The following is a 17,011-nucleotide window of genomic DNA, read 5'->3' as shown; positions in this document are numbered from 1 at the left end:
CTCAAACTCCTAGGCTCAAGTGATCCTCCTGCCTCAGCCTCCTGAGTAGTTGGGACTACAGGCATGTGCCACCATGCCCAGCTAATTTTTTCTATATATTTTTAGTTGTCCGGATAATTTCTTTTTTTTTTTTTTTTTTTTTTTTTTTAGTAGAGATGGGGTCTCACTCTTGCTCAGGCTGGTCTCGAACTCCTGAGCTCAAATGATCCAACCACCTCGGCCTCCCAGAGTGCTTGGAATACAGGCATGAGCCCCCATGCCCGGACTAAAATGAGGACTTCTGACATAGGCTACAGCATGGGTGAACCTGGAGGACGTCACGCTCAGTGAAATGAGCCAGTCACAAAAGGACAAATACTGCATGATTACATTGATATGAGGTCCCTAGAGTAGTCAAATCCATAGAGCTAGAAGAAGAGTGGGCACCAGGGGCTGGGGGAGGGGCAAAGGGGTCAGTGCTTCATGGGGACAGAGTTTCAGTTTGGGAAGGTGAACAAGGTCTGTGGATGGATGGTGGGGATGACTGCACGCCACCGGGAATGTGCTAAATGTACTGCTGAACTGTGCACTTAAAAATAATTACCATGGTATATTTTATGAGATGTGTAGTTTACCACAATTAAAAGTAAAAAGAGGTGAGTAAAGGAGCAGCAGCCTCTTGGCTTGGAAAAGTTGCCCATGAATCCTTGCAGTGGCCTGTCAGGGAACAGCCTCCCTTCATGGTCCTGCAACCCGAGGATGAGCAAGCTGGCACTGGGGACAGACGACCCCAGCTCCCACACTGCCTGTGGGCTATGGCTGAAGTACTGTGGGGCCTGGGGATCTGCCAATGGCTCTTAGCTCCAGGTGTCAGTGGCAAACTATTAGTGAGGGAAAGGGGCCCCTGGTGGCCTGGGGGAGGTGGGGGCAGCCAGAAGAGGCAAGCAGGCTGCTAAAAGTGAGGAGGTGGCAGAGGCAGATACAAACCTTGCCACTAAGCTGGCCTCACCCTCAGAAAGAGGCTTCCACTTACCCGGACCGTTGCCTCTCCTGTCTTCCCAGGCTTCTTTGCCAGGAACCCTGCTTCCTACCTCGGCCACTGCCAGCTTAAATCATGATGCAAATTATGCATTTCTAGGGACATTAGTGAGGTCTGGTGACTTTGACTTTTGTCCAACATCAATGTCATATTATGCAGAGTTGTCCAATGCGAATTGTTGGTCATGTCCCGGCAGCCAGACCTCTGGAGACTTCACAGATAGCTCTGAGGTCGCTGGCCTCACTCTGATGCTACTGGCTAGTGAGGGTGACCCTTGAAGTGGTGGAGCTCTCCCTGCTCTCTGGGGCCTGCTCTGGCTCATTTTGACCGCGTCCCTCTTCCAGCTGGTGACAAGGGTTCAATGGTGTTGGCCCTCTCCTCTCCTTGGGTTTCATTCAAGGAGTGGTCACTTTTGGAGAAGCTTTTCTCTTCAAAGTCCCTCGAAGGGGTCCTTTTGTCTTCCTGGGCACCTGCAAGGACAACAGGGAGATCACAGAAGGGCACTGGTTTGCGGGAAGAGGGTGGACGTGGGGTGGGAGCATGGGAAGGGTTGCAGGCCGATGGGGGGTTGTGCTGGGCAAGGGAAGGGGGAGTCTGGGGGACAGGACTCGAGGGTAAGGCAGGGAGGAGTTTGGGTGGATCGCCCACCTTGAAGCTGCCTCTGGACCTGGGTTGATGAGGGGCCTTCCTCTTCTTCCCCACTTTGATGTTTGTGGGTGGTTGTTCAATGATGGTGCCAGAGGCTTGTCATTTCCCAGTCATCTTCTCCGTGCCGTGCTTCCCAGCAGTCTACCCAGGCCGCCTGACCTCCCTACACACCCTCCCCAGGATAGGCACCGGCCATGCCCCTGAGCTTTGTTTGGCCACTGAGGCACTCCCCAGCCAATGGGAGCCCTGGGGGACATTAGACATCAGAATGCACCATCCTGGCACCTACATGCGGATGGGGGGATGCTGGAAGGCCTATATACTCCAGTTGGAGAAAGGGAATATTCCTTTAGCACCCATAAAGATCCTTGCTAACGGATTTGCCACCCTCCTCATCTCCCCTGTTAAATTCTGGTGGGTCACATGGCAGGGAGAACGTGTCTCCCACGAGCTTTTTTGTGGCCACACCATTCATTGGTTCACTCTGTTCTCTCCCACCCTTCAGCATTACCTAGTGTTTATATTTCATACCTAAAATCCTGCCAAGCTAATGTGGCTATATTTTCTCTGGAAATGTGAACCATTCCACTTCTGTCTACAGATTGTTTTGAAGCACCTTAAAGACCATCCCCTTTTTGGCTACTACCAAGGAACTTTTCCATCCGTCTCCTTTTCTCAGGATTCACATAAGATTTCCTTGGTTTTCTGTTTTCCAATCTGAAATCACTGCTTTTGGGCTGTCAAGACTTCAGTGAATAAATTTGTTCCACACGGTATTGTAGTTTTGTTTCAAGTGTGGGACCATATTCATCTCATTAGGTGAAGTGCACAGGCTTATACAGTGAAGGGGGCGATGAGGCAGATATTTTGGTGCTGGAAGTTGTGCCGTGTGTCTGCATGTAGGAAACTACAACCTGAGACTGATGAGATCATGGTTGGAGGGTAGGGGTTGCCTTCAACACTGTACTTGAGGTTCTTTCTAGTGTGACAAGGGAAAGGAAGACCTCCACATTGAAAGGGAAAAGTAAAACTATGTTTATTCACAGACAACATGAAGAAAATTCTCCCAATTTAATAAGTGCTTCTAGAACAAATACTTGGGTTTAGCAAGGTTGCAGAATACAAAATCAATATCAAAATCAAGTGTGTTTTTATAATGATAGCAATAAATATTTGGAAACTGAATCAAACAACAGTGCAATTTAAATTATCTTTGGAAAATATGAAATGCTTAGGGATAAATGTAACAAAATTTGTATGATAGAAGATCTGTGTACTGAAAACTACAAAACTTGAAGGCATAAATTAATAAAGACTGAAATATATGGAGATAGATATCTTGTTCAAGGGTTTGAAGACTCCATTTTGTTAACGTGTCAGTTCTTCCCAAATCCATTTATGGGTTTCATGCCATCTCACCCAAAATCCAGAAGACTTTTAAAATAGAAATTGGCAGCCACATAGCTAAAAGAATCCTGCAAAACAGAGAACAAAGATGGAGGTGTCACACTCCTTAATTGTAAGATCTCCTACAAAGTGAGAATAATCAGGACAGTGTGGTATTGGCATAATGATAGGAAGACATCAATGGAAGAGAATAAAGAGTGCAGAAACAGACCCACACATATATACACATATAGACAACTCATTATCAATAAAGATACGAAGAAAGATTAGAGGAAAAAGGAGAAATAGTATTTTTAACAATGTGATCTGGAATAATCACATGTCTACATGGACAAACATACATTTCAATCCATACCTCAAACCATATAAAAAAGTAACTAAAAATGAGTCATAGACCTAAATGTACAACTAAATGTATAAATCTCCTAGGAGAAAAAAAGAAGAAACTATGTGTTGCCTTTGCTTAGTCCACAATTTCTTAGATACAGCAAAAAAAGCTCGAACAACTAATTTTAAAAATTCACAATTTGAAGTTTTGAAATTAAGATCCAATCGTCAAAGACATTGTTAAGAGAGAGAAAAGACAAGCTATACACTGGTATGGAATATTCAGAAACCACATTTCTGATAAAGGTCTTGTGTTCCAAACATATAAAGCATTCTAAAACTTCAATAAGAAGGAATCAAACAACCTAATGAACATTGGGCAGAAGATTTGAACATTTCTTGAAAACGACATCTCTAAAAACTCAATAAGAAGGAATCAAACAACCTAATGAAAAATGGGCAGAGATTTGAATATTTCTTGAAAATGACATGCACATGGCAAATATCCTCCTATGTAGAAGCACAACATTGTTAGTCATAAAGGAAATGCAAATCAAAATCACAATGAGATACCACTGTCTACCTGTGAGAATGGCTAACATTGAAAACACTGGCCATGTTGGTGAGGTTGTAGAGCACTGGAACTCTCACATGTACCTGGTGAGAATATAAAAGGTTACAAGCATTTTTCAAAACAGTTTAGCAGCTTCTTAAAATGTGAAAGGGCGCCTATCATGTGATGCAGGCATACCACTTCTAGGTAATGCTACAAATATTTTCAAAATACAAAAGCTTCTATTACGACAGAAGGCAGATCTGTGGTTGGCTGGGGATGGAAGTTCAGGGAGAGAACAGAGGAGGAATGATGAAGGGTAAGAGAAAACTTTTGGGTGTGATGGATCTGTTCACTATGTGTATTATGGTGATGGTTTCCTGGGTGTATACATATGTCAAAGCTTATCAGATTAACACATTATGCAGATTGTTATATGGCAAATGTACTTCAATAAAGGTTTTTCTTAAAAAAAATTTGTTTTCTTCAGGAAAAAAACCCAAACTTTTTAAAAGAATAAAAGTAAAAGACTTGGAAAGGGAGAGTATTTAGTCACTGAAATTATTTAGAAGTGCTGGAGTAAGGTGTTAATAAAAATCAAAAGTTTAAACTCGGGTTTATTACTGTTTAAAAATTCTTTGTAAGGACTCAACTTCTGCCTGCAGGAAGATGGAGGAGATGCATTTTCCCCTATTCTTCCTGCTTAGTACAACCAAACAGCCTGGACGTTGTACATAAAACAAGCATAAGAAGACTCTGAGTAGTAGCAAGAAGAAAGCAAACTCCCTGGTGAACTCGGGACACAAGGAATGACATGGCAGTGAGTTCCCTGGGTTTTTTCTTTGCCTCTTATGTGCCAAACTTGGAGATAAAGAAGCAGCAACTTGGAAATGCCAATAGGCACAGACAAAAATGCCCCAATGAAAGCCTGCTGTTTCTAGCCAAAGGACCAGAAGAGGGGCAACCTGGTAAGGCAGAAAACTTTTCGACAATAACTGCTCTCCTCTGGCCAAACGACAGAAGCAGCTGTGGCTCCATCCCAACCAGCCAGGAAAGACGAAGAGGCTCCATGTGGGATCAGCAATGAGGCAGTCCTACCCCTCGCAGCCAAGGAGATATTCAGGGGAGGCCTAGCAGGGAGTAGGAACTCCCACTAATGCCTAGTTGTAACAGTGAGAATCCCTTTGTGTGTCAGTGGAGGCCAAGAAGGGAACCTGGTCTTCCACTCCCATGTGGCAGTGCTGAAGAAGTGGGCCCCTTCCCCTGCTAAAGCAATGTCAGAGGAAGTTAGTTAAAACAGAAGGTTTGAATAAGATCCAACCTCATGGTATAAAACTAAAATGTCTATGATACCATATATATATATATATATATATATATATATATGACTCATCATGCTAAGAACCAGGAAAATCTCAACTTGAATGAGAATAGTCAATGACGAGGGCATAGATATTAGAATTTTTGAAAGTATTAGAAATAAACCATCACAAGAATGCTTCAGACTGGGAGCAATGGCTGACACCTGTAATCTTAGCACTCTGGGAGGCTGAGGTGGGGCAATTACTTGAGGTCAGCAGTTTGACAGCAGCCTGCGCAAGAACAAGACCCCGTCACTATGAAAAATAGAAAAATTAGCTAGGCACCATGCAAACGCCTGTAGTCCCAGCTATTCAGGAGGCTGAGGCAGGAGGATTGCTTGAGCCCAGGAGTTTGAGGCTGCTGTGAGCTACAATGATGTGACTGCACTCTAGCTGGGGTGACAGAGTAAGACTCTGTCTCAAAAAAAAGTATGCTTCAATGAGGAATTATGAACACATTGAGGACCCAGAGCTTTCACCTCTCACAAAAAGCACATCAGATAAAGGACTGATAACAAGAATCTATTTAGAACTCAGGAAAATCAGCAAGAAAAACTCAAACAACCCTATCAAAAGTGTGCAAATGACATGAGTAGAAATTTTTCAAAAAAAGATATAAGAATGGCTAACAAACATATGAAAAAATGCTCAACATCCCTAATCATCAGGGAAATGCAAATCAAAACCACAATGAGATATCACTTAACTCCAGTGAGAATGGCCTTTATCAAAAAGTCCCAAAACAACACATGTTGGCATGGATGTGGAGAGACAGAAACACTCATACACTGCTGGTGGGACTGCAAACTAGTGCAACCCCTGTGGAAAGCATTATGGAGGTTCCTTAAACAGATTCAAGTAGACCTACCATTCGATCCACCAATCCCATTATTGGGCATCTACCCAAAGGAACAAAAGTCATTCTATGACAAAGACACCTGTACCTGAATGTTTATAGCAGCACAATTCACAATTGCACAGATGTGGAAACAACCCAAATGCCCATCAATTCATGAATGGATTAGTAAATTGTGGTATATGTATACCATGGAGTATTACTCAGCTATAAGAAATAACGGTGATATAGAGTCTCTTTTGTTCTCCCGGAGAGAGTTGGAACCCATTGTATTGAGTGACGTATCCCAAGAATGGAAAAATAAACACCACATGTACTCACCAGCAAATTGGTTTCTCTGATCATCACCTAAATGCACATTTGGCAATCACACCAGTTGGGTATCAGACTGAGGTGGTGGGTGGGGGAATGGGATGGGTGTATACCTACATGATGAGTGAGTTGCGCACCGTCTGGGGAATGGTTACTCTTGAATGTGCTGACTCCTGGGGATGGGGGTGGGGGAAGGGGAATGGGTATAACTACATGATGCAATGCGCACTATCTGGGGAATGGGCACTCTTGAAGCTCTAACTCGGGGGGATGGGCGGTACATGGGCAATATATATAACCTGAACTTTTATAGCCCCATAATAAGCTGAAATTAAAAAAAAATAAACACATTCAAAGCAGATGAAAACAGAAGTCTCAGCAAAGAGAGAGGATATAAGAAAAGAACCAAATGGAAAGTTTAGAACTGAAAAACATATACAATAACTGAAATAAAAACCTTAATTGATGTGCCAATCAGCAGAATGGACAGAATAGAGGACAGAATCAGCGAACTGAAGATAGAGCAATGGAAAAATTCCAATCAGAACATCAGAGAAAAAAAGATAGATAGAAAAAAATAAGTAAAGCCTGAGGGACAATAGGGCTATAATAAAAGATCTGATATTTCTGTTATCAGAATCCCAGAAGGAGAGCAAAAGAGACTAGGATTGAAAATGTATTAAAATAAATTCCTAAAAACCTCCCTAATTGGGCAAAAGACATAAACTTATATAGCACACATATTAAAGAAACCGAGTGAATCCCAAACAGGATAAACCTAAAGAAATCCATACCAAGATGTGTCATACTCAAAATGGCAGAAAACTAAAGACAAAGATAAATTTTTGAAATCAGTGAAAGAGAAATGACATCTTACCTAAAGGAAATAAGAATTCAAATGACAGGGGAATTCCTATCAGAAAACATGGAGGCCAGAAAAGTGGAACAAGAGCTTTCAAGTGCAGAAAATCGTCTAACTACACCAACTAAATAGCAAGGGAAGAGTGGATTTTAAAGAAATGACCCAGCTATATGGTGCCTGTACGAAACTCACTTCAAATACAGTGATAAAAATAGATTGAAAGTACACATGAATGTTCACGGCACCTTTATTTTTAATAGTGAAAAATTGGAAGCACTCTCCAGGAGAACCAAAGAGATGCCATATCTCCGTTATTTCTTATAGCTGAGTAATATTCCATGGTATACATATACCATATTTTGCTAGTCCATTCATGAACTGATGGGCATTTGGGTTGTTTCCACATCTTTGCAATTGTGAATTGGGCTGCTATAAACATTCGGGTGCAGGTGTCTTTTTTATAGAATGACTTTTGTTCTTCTGGGTAGATGCCCAATAATGGGATTGGTGGATCGAATGGTAGGTCTACTTGAATCTGTTTGAGGTATCTCCATATTGTTTTCCACAGGGGTTACACTAGTTTGCAGTCCCACCAGCAGTGTATGAGTGTTCCTGTCTCTCTGCATTCATGCCGACATGTATTGTTTTGGGACTTTTTGATAAAGGCCATTCTCACTGGAGTTAAGTGATATCTCATTGTGGTTTTGATTTGCATTTTCCTGATGATTAGAGCTGGAGAACATTTTTTCATATGTTTGTTAGCCATTCTTATATGTTCTTTTGAAAAATTTCTACTCATGTCATTTGCACACTTTTTGATAGGGTTTTTTGACTTTTTCTTGCTGATTTTCCTGAGTTCTAAATAGATTCTTGTTATCAGTCCTTTATCTGATGTGCAGTATGCGAAAATTTTTTCCCATTCTGTAGGTTGTCTGTTTACTCTCGTGACTGTTTCTTTGGCTGTGCAGAAGCTTTTTAATTTGATCAGGTCCCATTCATTTATTTTATTGTTGCTGTGATGGCCTTAGGGGTCTTCCTCATAAATTCTTTGCCTAGGCCAATGTCTGTAAGAGTATTTCCTCCGTTTTCTTCTAGAATTCTAATAGTTTACTAAGGGTCTTCACGGCTCTTTGTTCCACAGTGAGTTTTGTACCAGAGTAGCTATAGATGAACGCGGGAGGTGTAGGTCATTGCTGCATGTGACTGCATTGTCTGTCTCCTGCCAATGTTTCTCAAAGAGCAAGGACCCAATTGTAAGGAATGAGTATTTCTTTTATTTCAAATTGTTTTCCTGAGTATTTCGTGGCATATTTGCTTGTATTATTGCAGTATTGCAGTAGTATTGCCGTACTGCAGTATTACTGATGTGATGACAAATTGCTTTTAATTTTTTTATGAGTACCTAATAGTTGTCTCCATTTATGAGGTACATGTGATGTCTTCATAGAGGCATGCAGTGTGCAGTCATCAAATCAGGGTGACTGGACAACCCGTCACCTCAAGCATTTCTCGTTTCTCTGTGTTAGGAGCATTCCAATTTCACCCTTCTAGTAAATTTAAAGTACACCATAACTTGTTGACTGCAGTCGCCCTGTTGTGCTGTCTTATGTTAGATCTTGTGCATTCTGTCTAGCTATATATTTCCACCCGTTAGCCATTCCCACTGTATCCCCACTCTCTGCTACACTTCCTAGCCTGTAGTACTACCATTCTACTCTCTAGCACCATGAGAGCAATGGTTTTAATGTTTAGCTCCCACGTGGGAGTCAGAACATGGGAAGTCTGTCTTTCACTGCTTGGCTTATTTCACTTAACATAACGTCCTCCAGTTCCATCCGTCTGGCTGCAAATGGCAGGATTTCATTGTTTTTATGGCTGAATAATATTCCATTGTGTGTGTGTACCACATTTCCTTTATCCATTCATCAGTTGATGGACACTTTGGTTGATCCCAAATCCCAGCTATTGTGACTAGGGCTGCAGTCAGTGCGGGAGTGCAGGGATCTTTTCCACATACTGATTTCCTTTCTTTGGATACATGCCTAGCAGTGGGATGGCTGGGTCATAGGATAGCTCCGTTTTTAGTTTATCTTCCTAACATATAACCCTTGACTCTTCCCAGCCTGCCAGTAGCTTCCCCTCCTGAATTCTTAGATATTCACAGACCAGCTCCCCCCGGCCGCCGTTAGATGACCCCTTTTGAAACTTCATTGGCTGTGTTCTTTCTTTCGTCCCCCAGGTAGACATCGCTCTCTGACGCAGCTCGCCATCACCCCATGATTTCCTGTGCTCTTCCTCCACAGTAGCTACGACTCGTTTTTCTTCTCCTGTCGAAATCTCATGCCTTTTCCGACTAAGCAGCTATTAACCTCCACTTTTTTACTGCATAGTTCCAGCAAGTTGACCTTCCATTCCTATTATGCAACTTTTATGTGATTTCTATTTATGTGTTTGCTCCTGTCCCCGGAATAGGGAAGATATTGTGTATTTATCTTTTAATCCCTCCACAGCACTCGACACACTTTGTTTTACGTAGGATGCACTATTTCACTGTCTGTGGAATGAAGAGTAATGATTAAAATCACAAATTGTTTTTTTTTTTAATAACTTGAAGAGGTCGTACTACAGGTCAGAATATTCCCTTTAAGGAAATCATGTTCTGTTGACCATTAGGGATGATAAATATTTTAATACCCGGTGTTTTGGAAACTTACTCAGGGATTTAACCATTATGGCATGGATCGATAGGGAACTTAGCTCTTGTTCTGTTCTTTGCTCCACCTTGGCCTCAAAAGTTCATTGTCTTATTGTTTCATGTAAGGTGTGTTAGCGTTGTACCTCCTATTATAATAATATTTTGCTCAAGTCACTCATTTCTATGTTTATGCAGTGGGTATTTTGGTGTTCATGCAGTACTCAGTATGTGTTTTATTTGGAATAAATAATGACCATCATTTGAAGTTTAAACTGTACTTCTTTTGGAATGTGTCTGTACGTATTTATAACGTAATGAAAAGTGGTGGTTTAGAAGTGAACTAGGCTTGTTGTTTTAGAGTGTCGAGGACCTGGAGGAGGATCATGGAAATCTTATTGGTGAAGGAGGTGAGCTTAGAAAAGAATTGGCCACGTTGCAAACAAAACTGACGATGGAAACTGTAAGTAATGTATCTGAAACTCAAAACTAAGGATTGATTAAGCACTAAGGTATTGTATTGGCTGAATTTTTCATAGTACACAAAGATGAAACAAATGATTAATATTTCTTCCTGTAACAGCAGTGAGAAGAAGTAGCCAGTGTTCATATGATTCTACAGTCCCTGTTATTCTGATGACACTTTGAAAAACGAAGCTGAACCTGTGTGATAGGATACAGTCGTAAAATGAGCTACATGAAGCCAATGTGGCCTAAAAAGTCTAGTTTCAATTACTACAGGTTCTTTGTTCATGTGTTTGTTCAGCACCAGACCCCATTTCTGTTAAAACTCAAGTAAAAGCTAAAGAGTTCTGTGAGTAGCAGATGTTCCAAAGTTGTATGCTTCAGGATTTCAGCTCTTGATAGCATTGGGGACTTTGTTTCCCTAGCACTGTCAACTAACTTTTAGCACTAAAGATGATTCAACTTTACATTTGGCCTCAGTGGATCTGTGTCAGTCTCAAATGGCAGAAATCACAAGTATGGAAGGTTACACTGTTCTTACTTTAAGAAAAAAGTTAAAGAAGATAAAATCTATTCTATGTACACTCTTTTGTACAAAATTAGTAAGTTACAAAACCGATTCTAATGCCATAAAACTCCAGAGGAAATATGTTCTGCGGATTTACAGGACTTAATAAAGGCTATCCAAGTTTGTGCCCCAGAAGAAGTTACACTGCCAAAAATCATTAAGGCCACAGAATAAGATATATAAATGTCACTTGTGAGGCATAGATTTGTGAAAATTTCACTTTCACAAAAAAAATTCAAAATTTCATTTAATGATTTGTGTCCACTGTAATTGATAAATCATGCCTGCCCCTAGCATAAGTAAAAGTATTTAATTAATGTGTATATGCCTAATGACCTATGGTTCAATATTTTATAACTTTCTGTAGAGACAGAATTTTTTTAAAAGTGTAATGTTCAGTTAGCTTATGCAGAGTTGCTTTTATATCATCTAAATACGAGAAAAATTAATTCTCTCCCTTTGTCTTTTATAATGTGATTGATGGTTTCACACATGAAATATGCAATCTTCAATTGTACGTCTTGCATTTAATGAGCAAAAAGTTGTTTCCGAATTTGATATGAATAAGTCAGTTAAATGTGATCTTTTGCTGAGTTACTCAAATTGCTTTCATGCTGTTCAAAAATCCACTCCCACTTAGAGAAGACGAGTGACTTTCTCCCGAGTTTCTGCATGTTGACAATTTTTATTCTGGCCCCTGAACACACTCTCCACGTCATTTAATTTTTTTTTCCAAATTTTTAAAAACAAGTGCACTCATATTCTATTTTCCAAACTCTGATATCTTATATAGGAAGAAGTGAGGCCTCCACCATGAATAAATATTTAATTCTCAGGGTCAATTTACTTCCTGACTTTTGTAAAAGATTTTCCCCTTAATCTAAAGTATGTGTTGGAATATGTGTCTTCAGTATGATGTCAAAGTCCTAAGACGTCCCTCATTTGAGAACTTTTGCCAATAGGTACAGACGTGAAATAAATACTCCAGGGTGTTTTCTGTGCACTTAATTCTCACGAGTATATTCTTTTACCTTTGAGGAATAGAAACCATCACTATTTTGTATTTTATTCAACATTTCTTTTACTGAAGATGGATGTAGTACATGTTAGTTGGTCTCTGAGTTTTCTCATTATTTCATTATATATCATATATGCTTGCTCTATACGAAGGAGTCAGTGTCCGTGAACACAACCTTCCCCTCATCGCAGTCTCTCAGTGTCTGTGGCGCACAGGCAGCTGACCATTTATCCTGTGATGGCACCACAGAGGAAAACCATCCATTGGATGAGGAGTTAGCAGCCCCGTGTGGGAGGATTAAGTCCTTTCTTGACACCAGGGCTCCTCAATTAAAAGAATGCCTTACCCCCAATTGTGTGAGACTTTAGCAGAGACAAACTCAGACATTGGGGTGTGAAGGCAAGAAGGCTTTGCAAACACAGTGGTTGGTGACGGCCTGTAGCTCTTTCATGGCAGAAGGATCCTTAATCCTACATGGACTGAAGGTGACATGACACTGGGGCCCCAGGGGATACAGCAGAAAGCATGATGTTGTCACATTGCATCTATCACGCAACACACTGGGGACCTGAGGAAGGGTACGCTATAGCTCATGGCCTAAAGGAGAATCCAGAGCAGGGCTGTGCTCTTCAAACTCTCACAGGGTCTAGGGCTACTCGAAGGTGATACAGTGCCACCGAGCTTTGACTCCAATTTTTATACACCTGAAATTTTACGCTGGTGACCAGCTAACAAATACCCATGAGATTTCTTCTATGCAGAATTTACTGTGTCGAAATCCGTCAACATTTGAATGGCCAGGTTACTAGTTTTGTGCAGATATCTAAATAAAGCTTATCCATTTGAAGCTGCAAAACAACTTCATCCCTGTCTAAGCAGTGAGAGGAGGAGATCAAGGCTGCCCTGGCGTCTGTGCACACAGCCCCTTTATTGCACCCAGACTACAAATGTTCTGAGATGTCAGGTTGAACCAGGCAGCCAGTAGCATTTTTGCCCAGATCAATGAGGATCCTCTCAGTGCTGCTCATCCAAAACACATTGACACCAATTAGGTAGTAAGGCTTCCCAATCTGGAACCCTCAATTCCTACGTCTGTGTCCCTTAAAACAGATTTGTTCTCATTTCATTGTGAAACACAGTGATGACACTACCTAGGTCACAGGACCATCCTGAGGGTCAGTGCGGCAGAAATGGGAGGCATCGAGCTCCTGTCTCCCCAGTCTTCCTCCTCACACAAAGGCCATGAAGCCGGGAGTCACCGAGCCAGGCCTGTGACCTCAGAATGGCTTGTGTCTTCCCGAGATTTCCTACTATGCTAAGCTTGAGTTGAAGACAGTGACCTCCTAAGAACCAACTTCTATCAAAATACCGAAAGGTCCCCAACAAAGCAGACAGTAAAAACACTCCTCAAGGTGAGAATCTCCGCCTCCCTGTAGTCTACAAAATATGCAAATTAGCAACTCTCTGTCCTGACCTTGAGTGACAAGTCTCAAGTGCAGAATATCGTGCGCATTTGTTTGTTTAAATGTCTAATGTAGCAGATAAATTTTGACCCCCAAAAGGTACCAACTGATATATTTAATTTCTTGTGAGGAAAATGGGATCATTTACTTCTAAGGAATGATAGGATCGTGCATAGTGGGAAGTGCCATAATAACATCTATGGGATAAGAAAATGAAGAGTATAATCACACAATGGTATGAACATATAAAATGAATAAAAAGGGAGAAGAGGTAAACTTAATACTAAATCCAGGGCAAGGGTTTTTGAAAATACCAACAGTGCAGTATTGTCTTTCTGAATCATTTGAAACAGGCTTATGTGAAATATTAATTTCAATACCTACCTTTACCTTATAGTGCCGCATTGTTGCTCCTCAAAATTAAGACTTTGTAAAGGTGATCGTGGAGCTACCTGAATTTCAGTCACATCAGGTATAAAGAGGAAGGACAACCGACCGGCAGGTAAGGGTTTATGCATGAGATTCCTGAATGGGGAGGACTGCTAGTGCTGTCTCAAGCACCGAAGGTGTAGACATGCCTATGGGCTTAGTTTATTCCTGCTGTCAGTCCTGTGATGGAATCATCATCTGGCTGCACGGTTAAGTGAACCAGGCTAGAGAGCAACATAAGCTCCCTCATGTGGTCTCGAGGTGCATGTTAGCGTGCAGACTGGGGGAAAGGGACCCACTGATAGCATATATTAAATTGTTGATAAAGTTATCAGTGAGGTGACAGAGACTGTTACCCTCTGCATCACGTGCCCCTATAAGGTTGGAATATGTTTTACACAATCTTGGATCACCCTTGTAATTACAAAAAAATAATATTGAAAACTATATGACTTGAGGCACATTGTCAAACACACGCAAGCCAAATTGACTTAAAAAGTCAAGTATTTGCTTTAAAATAATCGAGTGGGCCCGGGCACCACATCAGATTTGGAGAAGGCAATACATAAAACAGATTGAGCTGCCTTTGGACAGTTGTTGGAGCTAGGTGATCAATACATGGGGCCCTTTATATTTGTCTCTGCAATGTGTACATTTCACAAGTTTCAAGAACCTCTCAGGTTGTGGAACTGTCAAAAAACACTCCTCCATCGTGGCTGGATTAGACAATATGGTGCTAGGTGAAACAAACCGATAGTCGGTCCAGAAGGAGACATACTGCATGCTTCCACTTTAATGAGGTAATAAAATAGTCAAATTCATACAAGCAGAAAGTAGAATGGGGACTGCCAGGGGCTGGGTGAGGGGTAAGTGGGAAAGCAAGGAGCAAGGGACATACAGTTTCAGCCATAGAAGTTGAGAAAGTTCCAGATATTCACCCACTAAAGAATTCAAACGAATCCACAAGAAGAAAACAACACCAGTGAAAAGGTGTTGAACATGAACAGAAGTTTTTCAAAAGAAGATAGACGAATGACAAGCAAACATATGAAAAAATGTTCAACGTCAATAATCATCACGGAAATGAAAACCACAACTAGACACCACCTTGGCCCTTCAGAAGGGCCATTATTAAACAGGTAGAAAACAATAGATGTTGGCATGGATGCAGAAAAAGGAATGCTCATACACTTTCGGTGGGACTGCAAATTAGTACAACCTCAATGGAAACAGTAGGGAGATTCCTCAAAGAAATAAATGTAGACTTACCATTTGACCCAGAAATCCCACTCCTGGGTCTCTACCCAAAGGAAAAGAAATCATTTTATCAAAAAGACACCTGCACTCGAATGTTTATTGCAGTACAATTGCAACGATATGGAATCAACCTAAGTGCCCATCAATTCACGAGCGGTTAAAGAAAATGTGGTTTATAGACGCCATGGAGTACTACTCAGCCACAGAAGGAATGAAGTAATGTCTTTTGCAGCAACTTGGATGGAGCTGGAGGCTATTAACGTACGTGAAGTATCTTAACGGAAAAACAAACACCACATGTACTCTCTAAAATTTGGGATCTAAACAATGGGCACACACAGGCACAGAGAGATGGAAAGGACATTGGAAATCAAGAAGGGGGGAGGTTGGGAGGGGGTGAGGGGTAAAATGTGACCTGTTGGGTGTAACGAACACTGTTGTGATGGGCACACTAAAAGCCCTGACTTAAGCATTATACAAGGTATCCATGTAACAAAAACATTTGCACTCCCCCAACAGTTTGAAAAAAAAGTAAAAGAAATATGTTTTCAAGTTACCAAATTTAATATGCTAAAAATCATTTAAAAAAATAATTTCATCTAGGAGATATCATACGCCAGACAGTTATTATTAATAAAAATACCTTAATATTTTCTATAGGATATTTTACACTGGAGAAAAGGGAAGAGCACATTTAAATTGAGTATTATTTGGTTTTCTTATGTGACCACAATAAAGAGAGAAACGTATCAAATGACATCAAGAACCATGTATAATGTTTTACATACCAAAAGAATTGTCATATACTGTTTTGACATACAGAGTTTTAATGGAAATGTCATTGCATTAAAGTAAGGTGCCCCTATCTCAATTAATCCCTAAAATTGATTTTTAAACACACTCTGCAAAATTGCTCCCTAATGTACACCTGTCCAAAAATTGACCACAGAAACAACTCAGTTCATTTCAGTTTTTAAGTCTTCATTATGAAAAAGAAAAAAAAAAAAAACGTAGCAGAAAGTTCACTAATTTACCTTTGGAAAGAAATGCACAACCATGGCCAAAGCACTTCCCTAAAAGAGAAGAGGAATTTGTTCTTCTGACTTACTTGTTCCCCATCGATAACATACAAATACTTATTGTTCAGGGTTAGTGCAGACGTTGCAAGTAAACAGGCTTTCCGTTCTACCCAGCATGCTCGTTAGATCATTGGCATCTCCATATAAGAAATATACAAGGAATATGAGATAGTACATAAGACAGTGTTTATGGCGTGTGCTAACACCCTGTTTCTGTGGTGCAGTGTCCTAGGTTTTACAGAGTTTCATGGGAGGTGGTTATAAGTTAAATATACAAAGCTCTGAAATCCATTCCCTGGTTAATGAATGGAATCCCTGACTTCACCAAGGGAAGGGATGCAGCATAACCCATATACTGTTTCACAAATGAGGCTACCATTTCTTCAAAACTGGCAGTAACTAGGACATCTTTCAATCTATCATTGAAATGAGTAGAAACAAGTGGAAAATGCTTGTAGAATGAGTGCTTTCCACCTCAAGCCCTCCTTATGTCATACCTGCATAAGGACATAAAAGTTTCAGATGCTAGTCATGATAAGATTAAAGGACATGCATTACTCTATCAGTTATTAATAACTGGAAATGGAATCACGATGATAGTCTCTTTCATTCCTTTTAAAGTGATAATTCCCTTTCTCCTTTTGCCTCTAAACTGTGCTTCAACAGTAAACATGTTGGTTGCTAAAATAAATGATT

The sequence above is a fragment of the Eulemur rufifrons genome, chromosome 30 (assembly GCF_041146395.1).
Source record: "Eulemur rufifrons isolate Redbay chromosome 30, OSU_ERuf_1, whole genome shotgun sequence".
NCBI lineage: Eukaryota > Metazoa > Chordata > Mammalia > Primates > Lemuridae > Eulemur > Eulemur rufifrons.
The sequence above is the reverse complement of the archived record's forward strand: the minus strand, read 5'-3'. Positions refer to the sequence as shown.